Source organism: Lontra canadensis, unplaced genomic scaffold (genome assembly GCF_010015895.1).
Source record: "Lontra canadensis isolate GAN:19392208 unplaced genomic scaffold, GSC_riverotter_1.0 scaffold2, whole genome shotgun sequence".
Taxonomy (NCBI): Eukaryota; Metazoa; Chordata; class Mammalia; order Carnivora; family Mustelidae; genus Lontra; species Lontra canadensis.
Window position 1 is genome coordinate 57,528,522 of NW_022630996.1, and position 26,056 is coordinate 57,554,577.

At 37.5% G+C, this 26,056-nt stretch overlaps 1 protein-coding gene and 1 long non-coding RNA gene across 18 annotated transcripts in view; one reads left to right on the forward strand and one right to left on the reverse strand.

Moving 5' to 3' along the window:
• LOC116877530 overlaps positions 1–3,183 on the reverse strand; it is a 29,480-nt gene extending 26,297 nt beyond the window's left edge. For all 3 annotated transcript variants that reach the window (XR_004384669.1, XR_004384668.1, XR_004384670.1), the window contains exon 1: positions 3,054–3,183. This is a non-coding gene — a long non-coding RNA (uncharacterized LOC116877530). The remainder of the gene's footprint in view (positions 1–3,053) is intronic.
• Positions 1–26,056, forward strand: part of ICA1 (islet cell autoantigen 1) — a 142,384-nt gene that overhangs the window by 57,559 nt on the left and 58,769 nt on the right. The window lies entirely within an intron of this gene.

Below are 26,056 nucleotides of genomic sequence, written 5' to 3' on the forward strand. Positions count from 1 at the left end.
TAGTTGAAGGTAGTCATTAGTGCCATGTGTACAGCTGTGCCGGTTGTGTATTGCACAAGCTTGACATACCTAAGAAGGGTGCTGTTCACATCGTAAGCATAGATTTGTATATGTTTTATGACAGGTTAGTGGCAGAGGGCAATGAAGTATCTTGTTCTTACAGAACCAGAACACTTCCAACAGAGAAGTGTTTTGAGGAAGGGGCCGCTTATTTTAATTCACACACAGGCACCATATGAGATTCTAATATTGGCACTCATGCAGTTATAGGATAACTGTACTCTGTCCATGGGTGACTTTTCTTCAGCAGCATGCAAGTTACTGCAGGCACAGACATGAGAAAGTGGGTGATTCAATCCATCCATCCTAGAGTTTTCTAGGCAGTTATGACTTGAGTAGAAACAAGAAATGCTGTGATAGGAGCCAAAGAGATGATGCTCATATAATATGAGGAGGAAAATGAGGCAGGAGATCAGTGGATCTGAAGGATCAATGAGAATGAAGCTCTGGCTAAGACACTGGGGATTCCTGAGAAAGTGAGTCCCAATGGTAAGAAGCTGTAATCAGAGAGTATGCTATTTAATGGGTGATTATGGAGGTAGGAGGTTTCTGGGGAAGTCAAGGTCATTGTAAAGGAAGAGAAATTATGCTGATATACTTAGTATTTAGTCAGTGGTATAAAAAAATACCTTGTATATTTTCCTTTAACTGACAGTGTACTCAGTCTAAAGTAGAAAATAATGTACCCAAAATTAAAACATGATTATCTCAATTTTCTGCATGTAAGCTCCAAAATATTAAAATAGAAATTAAGTAGAAACCATGGTCAGTGTTTTAAATACAGTTTTATGTACATGTGCTTTCTCAGATGTTACTTAGCCATTTCTTAGAAATTACTAAGATGATTTTAATTATTTTGCTCTTTAATGATCTGAAAAATATTTCAGCTCTGTTATTTTGACATATTGGTAAGGCTTGTTTTAAAATAAGACCTGTATGGGTATGTCTAAGTTAATGCCCAAGGATAGGAAAAGGTAGTATAGGGGCTCAATAAATTATTTTTGAAAGTAGACTAGCACACTGGAAAGCTACTTAGATGGAATAAAAGACCAATTACCATGAATACAAAAATAGCAAAATAAAAACAGAAACAAAAAACAAAACCTTCAGAGTTCACAAAGTATTTTAAATAAAGTCCACTTTAGCGATAAAGTTATGGCTTAGAATAGACATTTAGGGTACATTTAAGCTGAAGTCTGGGAAGTGTGTAAAAATATTGTCTTGCATTCAAGAGGGATCAGAATAGTAACCTCCAGTATGTCTTGTGACTGTATCTGGGATACAGACATATCTTGTTTCTCCCTAATATTCATGTTCACTTGAATGGATATTTGGATGCTGTTTCAGTTACTATGGCTGAGTAAATTACTCCAAAACTTAGTAGCATGGAACAGCCATTTATCATGCTCACAGAGTCTGTGGGTCAGGAATTCAGACAGGGCACAGAAATGACCCTTGTGACTTCCAAAGCAAAGGACAATACAGCTTCAGACTGGCTCCTTTTTTGGGGGGATGCTTGCCCTTAGAGCCTAGCCAACAACCAGCATCAGCCACTAGACATGTGGGCAGTTTGGGCTTCCTCACAGCATGGTAGCATCCTCACATAAAGAACAAGTTGGAAGCTGCATTGCCTTTTTGCCTTGGAAGTCACACAGCATCTTTCTGCATTCTATTCATTAAGGCAGTTAGTTACAAAGTCCCTCCCATGTGGGCTTGGAAATACTGCTGTGGCCGTTTTTACAAAATACATTCTGCCATGTATACCTATCTATTCCTTTAGGAATTTTTCAAAGATATTTCCTGACATCCATTGGCATGTCCCTTTAAAAATATATCATTTGCTGAATTTGTGGTTGCAAAAGCTCTGCAAAATGAAAGAACCTCAGGTATAGACAGGGTCAACCCTCTGAGAACACCTAAAGAACAGTTACCTCTGACTAACACCTAAAGAACAGTTACCTCTGACTAATCCCAAACCTTCATAACCCCTCTCAATTTAATCCTTTACTTGAGTTCGTAACCTTGCCCTCTACCTCAGTGACTACTACCTGCTTTCTTTCCATGCCCTTCTCATCAAAACTTAAAAAAAAAAAAAAAAAAAAAAGAGTCTCCACTTACCTCTTATAGCTCAGCTCAGATGCCCAGATACTCCCCTGGAATGTTTATGCCTTCCCAAAGTCCAAATGCTGTCAAGTTGTTCCCCCCATCCCCCAAGCTTTATCTTAAGGAACTTCTTCTGTACCATATTTATGATGTTGACCACTCCCTCCTGCTTCAAACTCTGTGACCTTGAACCTGATAATCTATACCCTAGTCTTCTTCCTACCTTTGCTGTCTTTGACTGCCACCTCCTCCTTTGCCTGCCATATTAATATTGGACTTTCCCAGGGCCCCATCCTTAGCTAAAAGCCTTTGTAACTTTCATGCTTTTCCTGGGTGATCTATTCATGTTCCTGATTTAACTATGGTTGACTCCAAAATCTCTATCGCTAGTGTAGCCTCTTCCTCAAACCTACCCAAATATGCCTGACTTTCATGTACAGAGGGATCAGCACTTTAAATACAGGGCATTGAAAACTGATTTCATCTCCCTGTGTCCCTGTATTACCACCCATCCTCACACCCATAACAGCTCACTTCTTTATTCTCACTGAAAGTAAAAACTTCAGAAATACCTAGACCTTCTACATCTAACAGATAATCAGATTTGTACATTTTGACCTTCTGAATATTTCCCAGATCTCTATCTTCTGTAAGCCTACTATCTCAGCTCTCCTTCAGGCCTTGTGACACTAGTCTGGACTACCAGTCTCTGTGGGCCTCCCTGTTTCAAGTCTGCCTTCCACACAACCAGTGTGATCTAAATGAAACCAAAATCTAACCACTTCATGTCTCTGCACAGTGGCTGCTAAGGCCACAGGATTGAGTTCAAGCTCCTCAACATCCCACAAAGCCCTCTGTGGTTTTGCTCTTGTCCAAATCTAGGGCCTTACCTTACACCACTTCCAGCCTCATATTTTATGCTGCAAAAACATCAAGCTGCTTGGCTTAGTTTCCTCCAAACAATGAGCTGTTTCTTACACTCGTATTGTCTCCTCTGCCAAGAGACAGGGCTGAGGTCAATACCACTTCAGCAGGTAGGCGGTTGAAACTGCCTCGGCCTTGAAACAGAGAATAGAAATATGCAAAGGAAGGGGTGTGGAGTAGCACAGTGTGTAGGGCAGGATGGGTGGATGTTTGTGACAATGGGTGACATTTACTGAAACCACATTTTCTGCCCTAGGCCATTAGCTTGTATTCTACTTCCATATTTTGGCTTGCGGTATACCACAATCAGTATTGTTTGTCACATGCACAACTTACAGAAACTTTAAATTTCAAAAAGAAAATTCATAGAAATATGTCATTCCAGAACAGTCCTCTCCTGATAAAGTTACATCTTACAGCAGACATTTTTGGTGACTGCTCCAACTACCCCTTTTGCTTAGTCTAAGATGGTAGTTCTCCAGCTGTGATACCCAACCAGCTGCATTAGCATCCCCTAGGAAACTTGTTAGAAATGCAAATTCTTGAGCCCCACCTTACACCTATTGAACCAGAAATTGGGGGAGTAGGATTCAGTAACCTGTGTTTTAGGTACTTTAGTAAGAGCCTCCAGGTGACTCTGGTCTAAGTACAAGTTGGAGAACCCATAGGTCTAAGACAATCTTGATTATTCCATCCTCTCTGTCACTAACTAGTTCTAGAATGTATATAGGTAACCACATTCAGGCCTGTGAGAGGTAAAAGGAAGTCAGGTAGCTGGGAGTCTTCTGGGAAAAGTGTCCTTGCTCCTGAGAAGGATACTCAGAAAAAGATCACTTCTGTACTTCTCTGTATATTATCACGTCTGGATGTGACCCTTGGAAGTGCCTCAGCCTTCTTGGGAGCATGAAGGGTGCTAACTAATGTTAAAGCCAGCATGCTAAGAATGGCCAACCAGGAAATTGGAAAGAACTTCAAAGAACCATTGAATTAACTGACTTTCTTAATTATTTTGTTCTGTTTGAATCAGTTGTCTGATGCTTATTTAAAACAATAATAAAGGGACACCTGAGTGGCTTAGTGGGTTAAGCTGCTGCCTTTGGCTCAGGTCATGATCCTAGGGTCCTGGGATCGAGTCCCTCATTGGGCTCCTTGCTCAGTGGGGAGCCTGCTTCTCTCTCTGCCTCAGCCTGCCACTCTGCCTGCTTGTATGCACTCTGTCTCTGACAAATAAATAAATAAAATCTTTTAAAAAATAAAACAGTCATAAAAAAATTTATGCAGATACTTAATCTTTATTTATGTGTCTGATATGTTCACTGTAAGCTTCTTTGCCATAGACATCATCTCTGCTACAGGCATTTTAGCCACAAACATTTTCACCACATAACTAACTGGCCACAAGGCAATTTTGCTATAAAAGATAAAATCATGAAAAATAAAAGAGGGGCATAATGAAAATGTATATATAAAATGTTCTAGGCATGTTTGCTCTAAGCATCTTGGCAGTAGACATCTTTACCATAAACATTAATCTTTATATATATTACTTAAAAGGATATTCATTAATAAGACATAATGAAACATGAAAATGAATAATAAAAAGATTTCATCATGAAACAAGACATTTGAATACATTCAAAATGTATAGTGTAGATCCATGGCAATACTGCACAAATGTCTGATTTTATTTTGTGGATTTTACCTAAGCACTTATCTTCAGTCTTTTATTCATAGTATTATATATAGATTTTTTATTGTTGGTTTGTTTATTGATTTGCCTCCTCACTCAGCATCTCATTTTTTTTTTTTCTAAAATCTCTTCCTTCATTAAAAGAGGTATCAGTTTCCAAATATAGGATGTGTGCTTTGTATTGTGTTGTGAAGTGTTTCTGTGCCACTCTTGTCGTCTTGGCATCTTGTCATATGCCCATTGATAGACATTCCAAAGTTTGTGGGAAATGTGGGTTCAAAACTGCTCCGCTTTATAGACCATCATGAGGGCTAAGATTTATATAATACAAAAATGGGAGTACTGCATCAATGGAGAGGTAAATCAAACTGTCAACCAGTTATTTTTTATCTTTTATGGCAAATTACCTATAGCCAATTAGCTGTGCAGTGAACAAGGTTTTAGCAAAAATGTTTACAGCAAAGATGTCTATGGCAAAGATGATTATGGCAAAAGTACCTAGAACCCTTTATATATACATGCATTTATTTACACCTAAAGTTCTTCCTTTGTTTCTGTAGGTGACAAGAGATGGTAATATAATTACTTACTGTGCTAATGAGTTTCTTTGAAATTAATGAAACCTGGGTGTTCCACTCACTTCCAGAATACAGTGGTTATGCTTCACTGTAACAATCAAATAATCATGTTCCAAGCCCTTTCCTATTTTTTCTAGAGATAGAGGACATTCTCAGGAGACCCTGCTCAGGCACTCAACAATCCCTCAAGAGTGCTGTGTTTCTCAGTTCTCTTGTGACTATTACTTGTGTCCTCAGTCAGCTGTCAGGCCCCAGTCTACCAGGCCGCTTTCCGCATCCCTTATCATACTATAATGGAAGAAAATTACAGTGCAGATGCATGAATCCTGGAATCTTTCAGTATTTCATTAGCTGAGTACTTTCAGAGTCCACTTCTGGAGGATGACTCCTCCATACTCAGCAGGTCCCCATGTCACAGGAGACAGCTTCACTCTGTCACCCAGGAGTGCCAGTGGCCCTGTCTTGTCCCGACGTAAGGTTCACAGAGAAGATGAAAGTCTTCCTGGTCTACAAGGGAACAGCCTTAGAGAGGCAGTTCAGGCACTAGGAATTCACTGCATGGGCTTGCCAGCTGGGCAGCTGCAGAAGAGATGGCTCTGCTGTTTCTCCAGGAAAGCTGAAGCCAGACATAGTTGATAATGGTGCTTACTTTAGCAGACAGCATCCACAATGTGAAATTCCTGCAGTTTCTAGATGAGGCCATTTCTTGAGTTTGCCCATAATTGGGAGAGGTACTTTTGCCTTCAAGAAGACTGAATTTTGCCAATTACTGAAATCCAAATAAATATCCAGCTTTCTAAACAACTGAAAAAAAAAAGTTACTTTTTTACACTTTATACTTTACAAGTTGTGTACTTTGTAAGGCAGGGTTTTGTGGCTCCACCTTCTCTCTCACTTTTGCCTCCTTTCCAGACTATGTTCTTGCTTTGCTTCTGTATAATCAAAGACCTATTAAAGTTCTTTTCCTGAAAACAAAGAAGCAATGTCTCCTCAAAGATGAAATCAGACCTTACTTTCAAGGTTGTTTCCCTTCTTTTTGCTATCAAGGCTTTCAAAAACATGGAATTGAGTTCTTGCTGATAAGTACTTTACGCAAGGACAGAACGCTGTCTGAAGAGTGGTAGTCATGGGGACAGGAATACAGAGGAACTTGGAAATGAGTCAGCTATTGGAGCTACCATGCCAGGCCTTTCAGGGAGAACAATGCAACTAGACCTCAGAGATTCTAGAGCTAGAGGGTACCTCAGGGTTTGAAAACTGGCTAATCTCATCTCTTCCTCGGCAGACAGAACTGATAGATTCCTAGTTGAATGCACGGCCGTTCTCTGAGTCGGTGTCTTGCTTAGTTCGCCACTGCTTAATTATTTCTTTCCATGTTCCCTAGTTCACATTTCCAGGAGAGAGAATTTGACTGGGCTAGTTCATCAATGTCTTTCATGTTTGAGCAGAGCTCTTTATACCAGATGACCTCACAGGTCATTGACCCAGATGGAATGACTCCCTTGGGTCAGGTGACAACCCAGGGTCTAATCAGCTGTGTTGACGGAATGGAGGTGGGGGTGAGGGACAGGGTCACAGGGTAAACTACAAAGCTACTCCTCAGGGAATAGGCGAGGGCTGCTCCTTTAGCAGAGGCTGTGGGTGGGGCACAGGGCCTCAGAAGAAGCCTGTGGGGCTGCCAAGGGTGGTGATTGCAGGATAATTAAGTAGTACAATGCAGTCTTTCCTACAGGGAACACAAGGGAAGTCTGACTTTTTTTATTTTTATTTTTTTAAGATTTATTTATTTATTTATTTGTCAGAGAGAGATTGAGAGAGAGCATGGCAGAGGGAGAGGGAGAAGCAGACTCCCTGCTAAATAAGGAGCCCTATGTGGAACTTGATCCCAGGACCCTGGGATCATGACCTAAACCAAAGGTAGGCGCTTACTGTCTGAGCCACCCAGGCATCCTGGGAAGTCAGACTTCTAATTCATAATAAACATCCACATTTTGACCTCAGCATGTTTTCCTTTCAGGGCCTCAGTTTCTTCATCTGTAAAATCAGACAGTCCATCTTCATGATTTCTAAGGACCTTCTATTCAGGGCAGATACAAGTTTTACAAGCTTAGGATTACATGTTTGGAACTCTCTTTAGGAAAAAAAAAATACAAAATTAGGGACAAGGTCTTAGAAGGGGCCATAAAACTCAAGCTTTCTTAGTTTCATATGTAAATCCACCTTTGCTTCTATTCTTAAATTCTGTGGTTTCTTTCTGGTCATTGTTTTGAATTCTGCCTACCTCTTGTCCTCACAGCCTGAGGCCCTACTGATGAACCACACACAGGCTGGTTTTTAGCTTAATTCCCAAAGAACATGTGTTCCCCAGAGTCCCTTAAATAGACTATAGGCAATTTGGTAGTTTAAGAGGGCAAAAAAAATTGGTCCACAAACATTTTATAAATATGAAGTATAGTGGTATTATGATACTGAAATTAATTTGCATGATTTTTATAGAAATCTAGTTACTTTCTAAATATTCATTCTTCAAGGTGTATCCATGCCTTAAAGATAAAGGTGGTTTATCTTAGCTAATGTACCTTCAGGCTCTGGAATTGTTTCTTCATGTATTATTGAATTTGCATGGATTGTTATCATTGTGTGCACTATAATTGCCTGTTCACACATAGGGATTAATAACTTCAAAGAGATTGCAGGGTAATGTAAAATTTGAGGTGAAAATATTGATGTATTAACTCAGAATAACTTTATAAATGTTAACAGTAAACAACACTCCAGTAGTGGGCGGGGGTGGGGGGTGGGGTTTATAAATGTATATTTGCTGAGCTTGGATTTCGCACAAGTAACCAAAAAAGAAAAGTTCTAAAAAGAAGTATGGCATTATTGAAAAGCTGTGTTTCGTTGACTCATTAATGCCTTGTCACTAATGACAAAGATGAAACCTTGTCGGGTGGGGGCAAGAAAAGTTGGTTTTCTTTCATGACATTTTCCACAAAGTGTCCAATGACTTCATGAAACACAATGATGCTTTCTTTCTAGTATACGGTTAATTGATTTTATTAGGAAAAAAAAAAAAAAAAACAGAAGAAAGAAATGAGAGAGGTAGCATTGTGAGTTGCTCTCTGAATATTAGTTCCTGAAAGAGTACAGCTTCTCATTTCTGGACCGACAAGGTAGGGACCAGGTTTGCTCAAGAAACCTGGACAGTGGTGCAGATGCCTTTATTTGGGCTCACTCTTTGCCAACATCTGATGATCCATTATTTGGAACAACTTAAAACCATATGTAAATACTTCATTTGACTATAAAGGAATGTTTTCCAGAGTCCAATGTAGCAAAAGACCGTATTGGAATTCACTTGCCATCATCCCCCAAGGAGGCACAGCTTTCCAGGTTTTCAGTGGAAATGCCAGTCAGTCAGTCGGTCAGCTGACCATGGTCTTCAGTCACAAATTTTGATAGTGTTGGTTTACGCTCCGTCTGAATAGGAAGACTCCATTGTCTTAGCTCCTCCTTCTTCTCCTCCTACTCACTCTTTTTTACTGTGGTTGTAAAATAGTAGACATAATTTTTTAAAGAATCTGAAACATAGTTTGTATCATTCTTCTTTCTTCTTTATCATCTCTATTTTTTCCACCCTTCCCATAGGTACCCATACTATATGTTCATAGCAAAATTGAGGCCAAAGTACAGAGCGGTCCCACATGCCTCCTCCCTCTACCACACACACACACTTCCCCACCATCAGTATACCATATCAATGTGGTACATTTGCTGTAGTTGGTGAGCCACCCTAGATGCATTATCAACCAAAGTCTGTAGTTTACATTAGGGTTCACTCTTTGTGTTACTGATACTGTGGGATTTAACAAATGTATAATATCATGGATATACCATTACAGTATCATGTAGAGTAGTTTCACTAAGCTAAAAAAAAATCAAACTAAAGAACTAATACACAATAGAAAAAATAAAGCATAAAATGTAATATAATTTTCATACTGATTATGAGCCAAAATATGACAGAGTTGAGACCCAAATATGTCAGTCTTATCAATAAATGTATATGGGCTTAGCCCCTACTTTTATTTTTATTTATTTATTTATTTATTTTTTAACTTATAATGTATTATTTTGTTTCAAGAGTACAGGTCTGTGATCCATCAGTCTTACACAATTCACAACACTCTCCATAGCACATACCCTCCCTAATGTCCATCACCAGGCCACTCCCACCCCCCTCCACTCCACCAACCCTCAGTCTGTTTCCTGAGATTAAGAGTCTGTTATAGTTTGTCTCCCTCTCTGGTTTCATCTTGTTTCATTTTTTCCCTCCCTTCCCCTATAACCCTCTGTCTTGTTTCTCAAATTCCTCATATCAGTGAGATCATATGATAATTGTCTTTCTCTGATTGACTTATTTCACTTAGTATAATAGTTCTGTCCGCATCACTGCAAATGGCAAGATTTCTTTTTTGATGGTTACATAATATTCCACTGTGTGTGTGCGTGTGTGTGTGTGTGTGTGTGTGTGTGTCTACCACACCTTCTTTATCCACTCATCTATTGATGGCCCTTCTAGGCTTTTTCCATAGTTTGGCTCTTCTGGACATTGCTGTCATAAACATTGGGGTGCACTTGTCCCTTCGGATCACTACATTTGTGTCTTTGGGGTAAATACCCAGTAGTTCAATTGCTGGGTTGTAGGGTAGTTCTATTTTAACTTTTTGAGGAACCTCCGTACTGTTTTTCAGAGTGTTTACACCAGCTTGCATTCCCATGCATAGTGTGTAGGAGTTAACCCCCGCCTTTTAAAAGGAGAAATTTTCAGCTGGACTCAACAAGCAAGATTCAACTATAAGATGTATCCAAAATAAAATTACAAAAGGCTAAAAATAAGGGGATAAACAAAGATGGACCAAGCAAATGGAAATAATAAAAAACAGATGTAGCAATATTGATACCAGAGAAATAGGATTTTTAAAAGCATTAAAGATGACAAAAATACTTTTCAGTGCTAAAACCCACAATTTAAAATGAACATATAACACTTATAGATTCTATGCCTACATTATACCATAGCAACTTTCATAAAGCAAAAAGTACAAGAGATGCAAGAGAGACACAGAAACACCTACTAATAGAAGAATTTAATCCACTACTCTCAATGTAAAACGAGTCACATAGACAAAAAATAACTAAAGATATTGAAGATCTAGACAGCATAATCATTAAGGGTATATATCATCTTTATACCCAGATAATAGGAAATATACCTTCTTTTTAAGTGCACATGAAGGATTCACTAAAAAATGATCCTATGTAAATTGAAATTGGAGAATTTCTTACAAAATAATAATGAAAAATAACACATACTAGAATCAGGAATATATATAAAGCAATGATCAAAGAAATATTCAGAGTCTTAAAGACTTAATAAAAATTAAAGATAGCAATAAATGAATTAAAATCTCAACTTTAATTTCTAGAAAAAGAATAAGAAATAAGCCAGAATAAAACAAAAAGAAAGAATAAAGATAACATATAAATTGAGTGAGGAAACAAAAAAATAATAAGTATAATGACTGAATTAATTAGCTAACTTGGGAAAAGTACATAAATGACAAGGGAAACAACTATTGAATCAGAATAATTTGGAAATATCATAAAAATCTAATTGTAGATCTTTGCAAGTTTGAAAACCTAAATAAAATAGATAATTTCAGAGAAAAATAGTTCATCAAAGTTCATCTCATTAAGAATGGAAAACTGACACAGAAAAATTCCTTGGAAAAAATAGGGAAATTTATCCAGGAACTACCTCACAAGAAAAGCACCAGACCCATAATGTTATACGGGGAAATCCTGCCACACTTTCAAAGACCAAATAAGTCCCAGTGCTCCATAAGTTGTTCAACAGTATTATGAGTGAAGGAAATTTCCTGAATTGTTTTTATCAGGCAACTATATATCCATACCTAAACCTGATGGAATTAGTACCAAAAATTATAGACCAGTATCACTTTTGATTATTGGTGTAAATTTTTTAAGTAAAATATTAGAGAATAAAACCTGATACTACATGAAGAAAATAATACTCCACGACCAGATGGGATTTATCTCAGGGATGCAAGGATGATGGCTCAATATGAGGAAATCCAATAATTGAACATATCTTATTAATCTAAAGAAGAAAATAATGTTATTATCTTCATAGATTCCAAAAACCTTTTATAATACTCATCACTCATCTCTGATAAAGTTACTCAAAGAAAAGGACTTGATGAATATTTTCTTTTTTTTTTTAAGATTTTATTTACTTATTTGTCAGAGAGAGAGAGAGAGTATACAAGCCGGGAGAGTGGCAGGCAGTGGGAGAAGTAGGCTCCCTGCCGAGCAAGGAGCTTGATGGGGGACTTGATCCCAGGACCCTGAGATCATGACCTGAGCCAAAAGCAGACACTTAACCAACTGAGCCAACTGGGACTGAGCCAACAGTGCCAGATGATGAGTATTTTCTGAAAATATATAGATATATGGTCAAATATAAAATGTAGCTTAGTCTTAAAGCCAGCTTAATAGAGAAACACTAGTAAATACTACTAAGCAAAACGAGATTGCCTAGTATCTCCCTAACATTCAATATTGGACTAGAGGTATTAGCCAATGTAAGTAGACAAGATAAACCAATTAGAAGCATAAAATCGGAGAAGAAGTAAAACTATATCTCTATTTGTAGGTGATATCCTCATGGACTTAGAGAGCTCTAAAGACTCAATGGCAAAATCAAGTCAAATAATGAGTAAAGTAGCAGGAGGCTATAAAAGACATACAAAGATAAGGAAAACTCTTTTCATAGTAACAAAGAAGATGAAATACTTAAGAATAAATGTAACATGGAATATTATAAAATTGTTGTAAGGAGAATTGTAAAACATCCCTGAAAGACATGAAAGTAGACTTGACCAAATAGAAGCTACCCTTTAATTTTGGATAAGAATACTCATATAATAAAGATTTCAATTATCCACAAGTTAATTTATCATTTAAAACAACCCAATGGAAATACTAAGTTGGTAGTAAATTTAATATGGGAAAAATAAACATGTAAGAATAGCCAAGCAAAACTAAAAAAGAAATGCTACAAGGAGGGGGCACAGAACTAGCCTACCAGACGTGTTTACTAAAGTTTCTTTTTAAAAAGTGTGGTACTGGCACATGAATGGGCAGACAGACCAGTGGAATAGAATAGAAAATAAGAATAAAATAAACCCAAGTACATATGGGACTTTAGCATTATGATAAAGATAGTATCTCAAATCACTGGTGCGAAAATGAACTTCTTAACAAATGATACTGGGACAACTGAATAGCCATTTGGCAAAGATAAAATTAGTTCCATATCTCACACCATGCACAAGAATAAATTTCAAATAAATTAGGGCTCTAAACTAAAAAATGAAACTATGCAAGTTTCTCTTTAATTTGGGTATATACAAATAATTTCAAATTATGTCTCAAAATCCAGATGTAATTAAAGAAATGATTGATAAATCCAATTAAATAAAAATAAAAACTTCTATACAGCAAAACAACACGAAGTCCAATGGTAACTAAAAAACAGAAAATGTTTGCAACATATATTGCAGATAAAGGGATAGTACTGCTAATATATGAACTTTTTTAAGTTAATGGAATAAGGTAAAAAAAAATCATAGAATAGTGGGAAAAGACATATACAGATAATTTATAGGAAGGTATAAAAATGGCCTTTAACATATGAAAAAAGTATTTAATCTCACTCATAACAAAAGAGTTGCAAATTAAAACCACTTTAAGATACCATTATTCACCTGTTTTACTAGAAAATTTTAAAAGCATAACATATGATCTCTAGACAAGACTGTAAGGAAACGGTAACTCCCAGAGATATAGCTGGTGGGGATGCACCTGATACAGCTCTAGTGGAGGGGAATTTAGCCATGTCTAACAAAAATACCTATGTTTTTTGACCCAGCAATCCCACTTCTAGAATTTACCTCGAAGATATATTCCCAAATATACACAAATATTACACATAAGGTTATCTAGTACAACACTGCATTGTTTATAATTGCAAATTATTGGAACTAACCTGACTGTCCACTCAGAGGAAAATAATTGACTAAATTGCTCTGTAGCACTCAGTGGAGTAGTATATGGCTGTGAAAGAGAACGAGGACACCTCTATGATACGAAGCGATTTCCAGGATTTATAAAATGAAAAAAGGCCAGATGCAAAGAGTATGTTACCTTCTGTGTAACGAAAAAGGAGAAATGAGAAGATACACATTTATCCCCTCATTTAAGGAAAAAAACAACACAGAAATGAAAAAAACAAAGACCAATAAGATCAGTTATCTACAAGATATGTTTGGGTGGCAGTGGGGTGGAAAGGAGCAGGAACAGAGGAGGGATAACACTTCTCATTATACCAGTTTATACAGGACCTACCTTGTAGAATTATGTTGGTATTTCACATATTTTTTAAATGAATGACTGAATAGAAAAATAAATAAGACCTTTACGTTGGTAAGAGACTCAAATTGGAACAAATGAAAACAAATTATGTTTCAAATAAGTAATATAACCCTAAGAAGGTGGTGTCCTAGGCAGGGAGGCAGTGAACCCAAAAAGCTTTGGAAGGCAGTAGTACTATGACTATATGCTCTCAGGCTAAAAATGAAAATAACTCTGAAGGAATACTGAACTCTTGTTAGTAGACCTTCCTTTCTGTAGAAACTTTTTTTTTTTTTTTTTTTTTTTTTTGTATGTTCTTGGATTGAACAAATAAGTTGTGGATAATGCAAGTCAGGTTTTGAACTTCAGGAGAAAGAAGTTGCAATTATGGTAAAAGGAAAAAATAGAATGAACCCTACAGTACTGGATTACATTGGAGATAGAGGTGTAAATTCATGGGTTCTACTACACACATACACACACACATGTACTCATGTATACACTTGTATACATATATATGTAAATGGATATAAGTGTACATAGATATATGTATTTGTGTTTTGTGTGTGTGAATACATATGCACACATTTGCTTATGTGTATGTATAAGCATTTCCCAGCACTGTCCTCTAAGAGGGTCATGAAGCAAACTGCCAAGATCTTTGTTTCTATATACCCCACCCACTGAAAGGAACTAGGGCCCATGAAGAAGTGCTTGAATTCAAGATTAGGGCAGGGAAAGAATTCAAACAGCTCATTATGCCAAAAAGTAAGAAAGTGCTTAAAGAATGATAATGACATGTCAAAACAACACAGGAGGAGCCAGCTTGAAGGGATTCCATTGATGAAACCTGGGATAATGTAATCATTAAAATAAATTAGTAGTGTAAGTAAATAATGATAGTAAATGTAATACTACTGAGTAAAGTAAGGAGCCATGGGCTACACTGATATAAACAAAGTAAAAAAAAAAAAAAAGGGAGAAGGGAAAATAAATGTCCTACATTTATTAGTTCACTAATAAATGTCCTACATTTATTAGTTCACTAATAAATGTCCTACATTTATTAGTTCACTAATAAATGTAGGACAGGGGAATTTGAAAATCACCTCTTATAAGCCTTCATAAAAATAAATGATATAGGCAAGAATTATACATGAATGCTGAAAATAATTAAATAAAAGTTTGAGAAGAAATAGGATATTTACATTTTCTCAGATATATCCATATATATTTTTATTTAGCTACTTTTTATTTACAAAGGGTAAAATAGTACCTGTAAGTGAAGAAACCTAGCAAACACCTTCATCAAAAGATTAAAGTTAACATTGCTACTAATGGGACTAATCAACAGTATGTGCTTCCTAATATGTTGCACAGAGAAAAAGCCAGAATCACTTTTTCCATACGCTGCCAGAAGCATCCAACATTAACCTAATCATGAGGACACGTAGGATAATTCAAGATGTGAACATTCTGTACAATACCAAGCCTGTACAAAAACCCAGGAACTGTCCCAGATTAAAGGAGACTGAAAAATCACAACAACTAAGTGCAATGCATGCTTTTAGAATTTCTTTTGCTATAAAAGGTGTTATTGAGACAATTGATAACATCTCAGTAAGGTTTTATAGATTAGATAATATTTTAATATTAATTTTCTACAATTATAAAAAGATTCCTTGTTTTTAGGAAATATACGTTGAAATATTTAAGAATAAAGCAGCATCATATCCACAATTTACTTCTAAAAAGATCAGAAAAGAGGCACCCGAGTGGCTCAGGGGTTTAGCATCCAGCACTTGGTTTCAGCTTAGGTCATGATCTCATGGGTCATGAGATTAAGCCCCACTTTGTGGAGCCCTGTGGCAGGTTCTGTGCTCAGCAGAGAGTCTACTTGAAGATTCTCCCCATTTGCTCCTCCCCCTGCTCACTCACTCAAGAGTTTTCGCTCTCAAATAAATAAATAAATAAATAAAAATCAGGGAAAAAATAAATGTTTGTGCATATTTAGAAAAAGAAAAGACAAAAGTAGTGAATGTTGAAACTCTGGGAATCTGGGTGAAGGGTATCCAGGAATATGAAGAATTCTTGCACCTTTTCTCAAAGTCTGAAGTTATGTTTGATAACTTCATGGTTTAAACTTAAGTATGCTCTTTTATAATAATAATGGTATCCAAGTTAAATTCAGCATTCAGTATCCGATGGAATGGCACTGAACACAACTTGGCAGCAGTACAAGTGTATGTTAATTCTACATATAATCTTACATATATTGTAACTATTATAAGAATAGTTGCAACAATGTAACAATAGTTATAATAGTTATAATATACAATAGTTACAATAATAACAATAGTTACAATAATAATAGTTACAATAATAGTTATAATAGTTACAATAATATACCAATATGAGTCTTTACAAATTTAGTGAAACTTTGTCTGTGTCTTTTAGATGTGGTGATCTAAGGCTGGCATGATATCAGTCATGTTATGCACCAAGAAAGTGATTTCAGTCATTCTCGTATGAATTGGGGGGTGGGGGTGAGGGATGGGGCATATGGAAAACTATAATCCTATTACATTGTTGAAGTTTATTATGATTGGAGTTTGCTGGTCAAACAATTGTTCTTCACAGCTGCTAACTGTTCTGTGACTACGGAATAAATAATTCTGATGGCCATTTAGTCATCATCATACTGGAGTCTTGTCTCTGAGGAATGTCAGGGCAGTAAAATTTTAGAAGCTAAATGTTTAACTTCCCAGAATGTCTGTGCAAAACAAAGCGAGGTTCACAGAAGCAAACTTCCTTGTTCATTAAACAATCAGCCCAGAAAAACTGAGAGATTGTGCATATAACTGCGAACTTTGCACTGCTGGGTTTATAAACTTTATAAACCAAAAATAGATTCTGTCAGTGATCCAAAAACTTACATTCTAACAATAAACTTATGGTGGGTAAAACATTTTAAGTGTTAGATTTAGTTCCTGCTCTTTGCCTCTGCATGTGATTGAGTCAGGTTAAGTTGATTTGAGCTTTGAAGAAGAAACACATTCTTTCTGTAGGGTTTTCTGACATCTAAAGAAAGGTACTAAATAACCTGTTCTATTGGGTTTTTAGAATCCTCCAGGGGGCACCAGAATATTCCAGAGTGGTTGACCATATTTCATTAAGTCCAGAAAGACTAACTGTATTACTTTGTTATAATTGATTCACCTACTGTAATTTTTTCATTTCCATTAACACTGGGGTTTTTTGGGTACACTTGGGCCTTTTTTTTGTACATTTGGTTTTACAACATTTATGAGTTTATGGAATATTTCTGCCTCTGAGGAGGTGGAGGAAGGAAAGAGATCATCTCTTGGATGAGCCCTTAAGAACTGGAGCCATGTCTCCTCAGGGTAAATATGAAAGCTTTCAGCCCACTCTGAAAGTAAGGACTTTCCAAATGTTCCTAATCTGGCTGAGGAAAAAATTTTTTTGATGAAACTGAGAATTCATTCACTTTCTCAGCTTAGGGCTGTGTATAAGCCACTCTGTTATTATCATTATTAATAACAAACACAGTGAATGTCAGAGAGGCACTTCATGGTAGATTTTTATATGAATTTTATGCAGAAGTAAGGGGTTGCCAGGCTACTGCATAATATTACTCAGTTCTGGTCCAGGAGTACAAAATTCCAACGGGCCTCCTGAGCCCGTCCCTCCAATTAGTGGCTACTTCATTACGAATAAAGAACCCTCATTACCGTGGGCCTTCAAGTGAAATAGGATCCCCTACCTCTTGAAATCCGCCTTTCTAAGTACAGACAGTTCCCAACTTACAAACAATCCACTTAAGAACCACCAAGGCATTCAGAGGCTGCCTAGCCTCCTGCAGCTGCTGCCCGGGCCCCCTGCCCAGCCCCCCTGCGCAGCCCCCGCCCCATGCTCCTGGTCTGCTCAAGGGAGCTCTGCCCTCCCCCCTGCAGAGCCAGCTGCCCACCTGCCCCCCAGACTGCCGGCTCTGAGCTAGGGGTTCAGTGAGGCCTCAGAGCTACTGCTGGTTTTATAGTTGAGCTCAGCTATGGGGTAAATAGGCTTTTGTGGCCTGGCCTGGGAACCGAACCACCATTTAAAAAAAAAAAAAAAAAAAAAGGAAGAAAAAACCTGTCTCCATGGGAAAATGTATTCTGCATTCCCAACAACCAGCCAACAAACATTAGAATGATTGTGGGAGCTGTCTTCATGCTCCTAGCAGGGTGAGGACGAGAAAGGATGGCCCGTGTGTTTTGGGTTCCCAGTCCAACTCTAGCACTAACCACCCCTCGCCACCCCCGTGGGGCCATTAACTTCTTTGGGTCTCTCATCATCTGTCAAACAGTAGGACTGGACTAAATGAGTTATAAGCTGCCTCCCGGTATAATAACTCCAGTTAATCAAAACTCTCCCTCATCTCGTTTATTCTTCATTCATTCATTCATTTGTCTGTTTATTCATTTGTTCATTCACAGGCATTTTACTCAGGGCATCTGCCTTGTGCAATACTCTGGGCTAAGTGTTGGGGATATAGTCAAATAATACAGACCCCAGTTTTCCAGTGGCTCCGTGATTTGTGGTGGAGGAAAATATGTAAGCAAATGCTTATAATCTAAGCAGGTGCTGTGATTGAGGTGAGCACTGGGTATGGTCAAAGTTCAGGAGGGTGGTATCTCAGTCAGATGAAGGCTTCCTCAGACAGAGGATACCTCCCTCGTTTGCTCCTGTCTTGGTTTCTTTTCATTCTCCCCTATTCTCCAGTATCAAGATTGGTTCACTAGGAAGCATGGCTCTGCATCTGCTGTTCTAACAATTCATCTTAGTCCCTTGGACTCTCTGGGGGGGAATCTTGCCCTCTTCTTGCATCACTGAGAGATGGAATGCAGTGGATGCTCCTGCGAAAACTATAGGCTTCATTCCCATGAGTGCTGCCCTGAATGCTGCCTTCTTTCCTGTACTGTGATCCACAGCGTAAAAGACTCTGCTTTCCTCTTCCTGGGCCTCCCCTGCTCTTACCCTTCTTGGATTGCCAACAACTGCTATTCCCAGATTTAAAAAAAAAAATTCCTCACCCCTAAAATTTTTTTAAAGGTCTAGCCACCAATTTCTCACCTTTATTTGTAATCCCCGAACTTTCACCAAAACTGCCTGCCAGGCTACCACACTTACTATTAAAAATAGTAACAATAAAGGTGTTTCTGAAAGGTTATCTTTTATTTGGAAGGTGATATAACATAGTGGTTCACGTTTGAAGCTTGACTCTGACTTGGTATCTGACAGTATGAAATTTTGCCATTATGAAGGTTCCCAAGTGACTATGGAAGAATAGTGTTGGGGAAGTTCAGTTGCTGCTACAAGAGTGGAAAGAAGAGAATAGATGAGAGATTTCTGGAGTAGAAATGATGAAACTTAAACCAAATAAATGTGTCATTATGTGTCATGAAATTGTGACAGTGTTTTTAAAATAATCTTTCATATGTGTATTCCTCAAAAGTACTATAAAAATTAAGTGTTCTATTTATTTCACATGTGTGAAAGCAGTTTGATAATTTTAACTAGAAATATTACCTCAAAAGCACACCAGGAAAGTTTTAGATAATAGTTTCCAGTCCCAATTCCATCAGGTTCCTTAAGGATGTCTGTAGCATAAGGAACCTCCTGGTGTCATGGTAAGGAATCCAATTGCTACAACCAGATGTTCCTTGGTTCAGTTTAGAGATCCACCACTTTATAGTATTATAATCTTGGGCAGGACTCTCAACTTCTCTGTGCCTCGCTGTCTTCATCTGAACAATGGAAATGATAATATTAATCATATAGTGGCACCTGGGTGGCTCAGTCGGTTAAGCGTCTGCCTATAGCTCGGGTCATGATCCCAGGGTCCTAGGATCAAGCCAGCATCAAGCTCCCTGCTCAGGGGGGAGTCTGCTTCTCTGTCCTCCTCTGCCCTTCCCCCCACTTGTGCATGCCTATTCTCTCTCTCTCAAAATCTTTAAAAAATATTAAGCATATTACCTAATGAGGTTCTTATGAAGAGTAAATCTGTATATTTGTAAAATACTTAGAACAGAGGGTGATCCATGCTAAGCACAATAGAAACATTTACTGTTGCCCAATTTTAAGTGTTCATTAAAAAAGCAATAAAATAAAGAGCCTAGAATAGCTATATCAAGATATTGAATGGCTTGTCTTTTGAGAGATGGAGAGAACATTAGTGAAGTAAGAACTCAGTTCTAACTAGTTGTCGTATTCCCCCTCAGTGGCACTTTAGAAGCCAGTCACGTGTTGACGGAACAGAGCCCGTCAAACTGAAAGTGAATTCATGACACTTCCTCCCTAACCTGCCTTTTCTCCTCACCTCCTTGTTTTTGTTGACATGGGCTTGAAATACTAACTCCAGATTCGACTTTTCCCTCGCCTTGTCTGACAACATTTATTTGGTTTCAAAATCTCATCATTTCTGGAAATCTCTCATCTATTCCCTCCTCTCCATTTTTGTAGCAACCTATACAGTTCTGCCAAACTAATATTCTCAAGTACCTACCACCCCAAGTGAGGTCACGTCCCTGCTCAGGACCTGTAGTAACTCCCATGACTTAAATAACAGAGCCCTCAGCCTGTCGTTAGGGTTGCTGTGCTGCACAATCCATCCTACTCTCTTACCCCTTTTTAGGTACTCATTCCCAACAGCCTGTCCTCCAGGGTGACCACATGCAGTCCCCTTTAAATCTGTTGTCCTGACTTAACTGTTAATGATGCTCCTTTCACTTGCAAAGTGCCCCTGTGTGGACAATAAATTATATGGTCACCCTTCTGTTACCCTTTTGGCCAAATTGTGTATCCCGTGATTCCCTGCCCTTTTCCTTTCATCTGGAATGTCCTTCCCTTCATCTGTGCTTATCCAAAAACTTCCTCTGTAAAAACAAAAACAAAAAAAACCCTATGTTGCTTCTTCCACTCTTCCGATTTCTCAGGGCACTTTATATACCACTCTCTTGCCATCTAACACTTTTTACTTTGTATCGTGATTATTTATATGCTAGCGTAGCTCCTCTTCCAGACTGAGGTCCCTAAAGAAAGAAACCATGTCTGATGAACACAGTGTTTCTTGCAACATAGAACAGAGGATCTTCGGGGCGCCTGGGTGGCTCAGTGGGTTAAAGCCTCTGCCTTCAGCTCGGGTCATGATCCCAGGGTTCTGGGATTGAGCCCCGCATCGGGCTCTCTGCTCAGCAGGGAGACTGCTTCCTCCTCTCTCTCTGCCTGCCTCTCTGCCTACTTTGTGATCTCTATCTGTCAAATAAATAAATAAAATCTTTAAAAAAAAAAAAAAAAGAACAGAGGATCTTCCATGCCTGGAAAAATAACAGACGTCAATTACTGAGTGCTTATTAGGCACTAAGCACTGTGGGTACAGTGTATAGACCATGTCAAAATATATTTCTTTATTTAATCCTAACAATTGCCCTGAAAAGTGCAGTGTCTCTGTTTACTAATTTGGAAACTACGGCTTGGGTTAAATGACTTGTTCCAGGTCACAGAGACAGTACATCTGGGTGCAAATTTTTGAACCCAGATTTCTCTGACTTCAAAGAGCATTCTCTTAACCTTTTCACTCCAGGACTCTGGTTCTTAGACCTTAGCATGCACTGAAATCACCTGGTGGGCTTGTTAAAACTTGTGCTGAGCCCCATCCTGCTTTCTGACTTAGTAGGCTGAGGTGGGGCCTGAGAATTACACTTCTAACAAGCTCCCAGGTGATGTTGATGTTGCTGGTCCAGGAAGTACCTTTTGAGAACCACTATATAAGCATAGTCTTTGTCAGTGAGTAAATGGACAGATGATCATCATTGGATTTAAAGTTCTGTCTGCTCCGTACTTTATACACTAGGCACATTCATCTATTCAGTTATTCTTAAAAGGTCAGGGTTAAAATTGAGTTTTATTTTAAATACCACTTTAATCTGTCTCGTAGTATTGTTTAAAAATTTTTTAACCAAAAAGACAGAACTCTTTTCATTTATCTTTTTCATTTTCTTCTGTATCTTAAAAATGATTAGTTCTAAGTAATGTTAAAGATGGTTTATAGATCTTTCCCGTCCCTCTCTGAGGTAACTTTATCTTCTCTGTACTCCAGGGTACATGTTTAACACACAACAGGTTTTTAACCCACAGTAGATTATTAGGTATGTATGAATTATTTCTCCAAATGAACATGTATTCTGAAGGAATTATTTGTAAGTAGCCTGGGAAGAAAGCTATCTTGTGATTTTGTGATATATTCCCCAAGGATCATGATTAAAGCAAATTTCTGCTCTGTACCACCTCTTAACAAAGCAAACCATGATATAAATTCAGCTATTATTTCAGAGTAAAGAGCGGAGCCCTTTCAATGTTGAGCATGCTGCGTCTTACTGATAAAAGGTACAACTGGAGTAGAGGCAGTGTACTTACCCTTCTTGCTCATATTGTATTTCCCCAGCCATTTGAAATTTCCTTGCATGGGGCTCATGCCTTATGCATCATTTAAAACTGTTTATATCTCATTTTACCCTCACAAACACCCTTTTATGGAGGCATAATTGTGCTAACCACAGGACCTTGCATGTAACTCCTAATAATAGCCTTAAGCATTACTGTTTTTTCAAAGATTTTGTTTTATTTTTTTGACAGAGAGAGACATAGCGAGAGAGGGAACACAGGCAGGGAGAGTGGGAGAGGGAGAGCAAGCTTCCCGTGGAGCAGGGAGCTTGACTTGGGGCTCGATCCCAGGACCCTGGGATCAGGACCTGAGTCAAAGGCAAACGCTTAATAACTGAGCCGTCCAGTCACCCCAAGCATTACAAATTTTTAAAAAGCTCTGATATACATTCTCTCTCCTGTTTTTCTCATGCTTATTTTCTAAATCTAATGGCAGAAACTCAGAGAAGTTAAATAACTTGCTCAGTATAACAAAGCTAAGAAGTTTCTGATCCATGCCTAGAACTCAGGCGTTCTAGCCCTGGACTGGATGCCCTCTCCACTCCGCCACACTGCTAGAGGTTTTAATAACTGCTTGTTGACTGATGACATGAAATTGTACCAAAACTGCCACCCTCTACAAACCCCACCCCCCAACACTCACACCATCAGTATGTGCCTATGTCTTATTGGATTAGATTGGCTTCTGCTATGGCTGCACTGTTCAAGCTGTAGGCCAGGACCACAGATGACATAGGAGTAAAAATAGCCTTTACAGGAACAAAGATTTGGGGAAGATACAGCCTTCACTTTCATAGATAAAGATTTTTAGAAATGTAGGGAAATTCTGGTCCGTCTCTGCTTGATTGTTGCTAAGCTGATCTCCTCCTTCCCCCATAGGAGACCAAGAGCTGAAAAATGCAAACTCAGTCTTGTAAGTCAGTCTCTAATTGTAAGTTCCTTCTCTTATCTCTGTTTCACCTTTATTATTCTCAAGTCTTTAAGAAAGTTGTGGTTAGAGGGTCTAGTCTGATATCCAATTATGCAGTGAAAAATTAGGGAAATGTCATTGCAAGTCCCTGCATATCCAGTGTGGTTTGTGGGGACCTGTTTCCTGACTGGTGATGGAGGCAGCAAGTTCAGAAATATAGAGGCAGCAAGTTCAGGAATATGCCACCTAGGCATCTAATTTGCTCATGTGGTGATTCTCATATACATTGGGGTGACAGTAGGTTTCCTTTCCAAAAGAACTATGTAACACAAAAGTGAAATAGAAAGCTGTAATATATCATACAAAAATAAAATTTTTTTAAAAATGAAACATTTTCAAAAATAGGATAAATCCTGAAGGTTAGATCTGGTGGCTACTCTAGAAGAATGGTCTTCATTCAGAAATAATCTTTTAATTCATTTTTCTTTATTTTTTATCAACAATAAAAATTAGTAAGAAATATAGCACAGCACCCTTAAGACAACCACCAGGATTCCAAAGATAATGGACATCCTTTTAATTGATTCCACTTTGGGACAGCCCAGTGGTTGATCTCTACTGACTCTGGTTTTCATGGGTGAAAAGAAAAGAATCCCTTCTTCTGCTCTGCTCAAATTTCATAGTAAATCCGTCAAGTATTTATTGAGTAATTAAAATGTACTGGATACTGTGCAAGGCTCTGGAGATAAAATTGTGAATAAGGCCATCACTGCCCCTGCTATCTTAGAACTCATAGTGTAGTAGGGGAGATACACATTAATCAAGCCATCAAAATTCTAGTGCTAGGATAGAGGGTCTAAAGGATTTTGTTGTGGCACATAGTACAAATGGTTAATTCTGTCCTGTGTATCAGGATAGGCTTTTTAGAGGTAATAAGTTTTAAGCTGAAGAGTGTGAGGCTTAGTTAGTAGCCTAGTAAAAGGGAAAGGGAAGGGCAGGAGTTTTTCCAGCCCAGAAAGGGGTGACAGAGAGAAGGATACAAAGAAATTAAATTAACTGGAACATTTATGTTCTTCTACCATAAGCTGTGAAAATAACTAGTCATAACTTTAATTACATAATAGAGAAATAGGTTCAAAGAACATTGTTTCAGTAATAATACATGCTCAGGTATGTTTAACTCTTAGTAAGAAGACTTTACGATTCAGATAATCTTCTAGATAGTTGTCATTGTATCTATATTATATATTTATTTTGTTTGTGGGTTGTATTGCTTTTATCTTTTTTAAGGAAGATGATGCAAATACTAGTCATGTCTCACGTTTTTAAATTAAACATTGGCTTATTTTCTTAACCACATTTAAAAACTGAAAATGACAGGTACTTAAGAATACATCTAACCAAAGACATGCAAGACATCTATACCAAAACTACAAAACATTGCTTAGAAAAATTAAAGCAGATTTAAGGAGTGATATACCATGTTTATGGATTAGAAGATTCCATTTTGTTAAGATGTCAGTACTCTCCAAATTGATCTGTAGGTTAGTTGCAATATCAATCCCAATCCCAATGGGAAATTCACAGGATAATTATGATCTTATATTTCCAAAGGACATAGAATACCCAAGTTTATCATTAAAAAATAAGAACAAAGTGGAAGACTTACATTCCTGGATATTAAGAATTACTAGAAAACTACAGTAATTAAGGTAGTGTAGAACTGACTAATGAACAATCTGGTAGACCAATGGAACAGACTAGTAGTCCATACACAAACACAAAAACACAGAGTTACCTGGTTTGTGTCAAAAGCATTACTGTGATTCATTGGAAGAAATAATAGTCTTTTTAATAAATGATGCTGAGTCAATTGGATATCCATATAGAAAACAATGAACTTGACCTTTATTTCATACTATACACAAAAATTAATGAGAGATAGATCATAGACTTGAAGTCCAAAGGTAAAATAGTAAATCTTTCAGAACAAAACATAGGTGAATATCTGAATGACCTTGGGACAAAGAATTCTTAAACAAGACACAAAAAACACTAACCATAAAAGAAAATAATCAATTGCACCTTATCAAAATTAAGAAAGTCTGTTCATTAAAAGAATACTGAAGAAAGATAAAGAAAAATTATAGTGGAAGACGTTTGCTGTATATATATTCAATAAAGAACTTGTATTCAGAACATCTAAAGAAGTCCTACAAAAGAAAAATACTGACCACCTACTTAAAAAATGGGGAAAATATATGAACAAACACTTGACAAAAGATCTCAAAATTGTCAATATGCATATGCAAAGGTATTTATTAGCCATAAGGGAATGATAATTAAAACCTACCAAAATGGTTAAAATTAAGTAAGACTGACAATCATAAATGTTTGTGAGGTATGGAACATCTAAAACTATTATATGTTGCTGGTGGGAGTAAAAACTGAAAGAACTACTGTGGAAAACTGTGGCATTATCTACTAAAAATATATACTTCTAGGAATATATCCAAGGAAATGAGTGTTCATGTAAAATGCATGTACAAAAATATTCATAATGGCATTACTTTTAATAGCCCCAAAGTCAGAACTAACCAGATGTCTATCAACAATAGCATGGATAAATTAATCCAATAGGATACTATACAACAATGAAAAATAATTAACCGTTGATATAGGGCAGTAATATGGATGAACCTTGTGAACATGGTGTTGAGTGAAAGAAACCAGACATCACAGAATATGTAGTATATAATTTCATTGATATGAAGTTCAAAATCGGGCAAA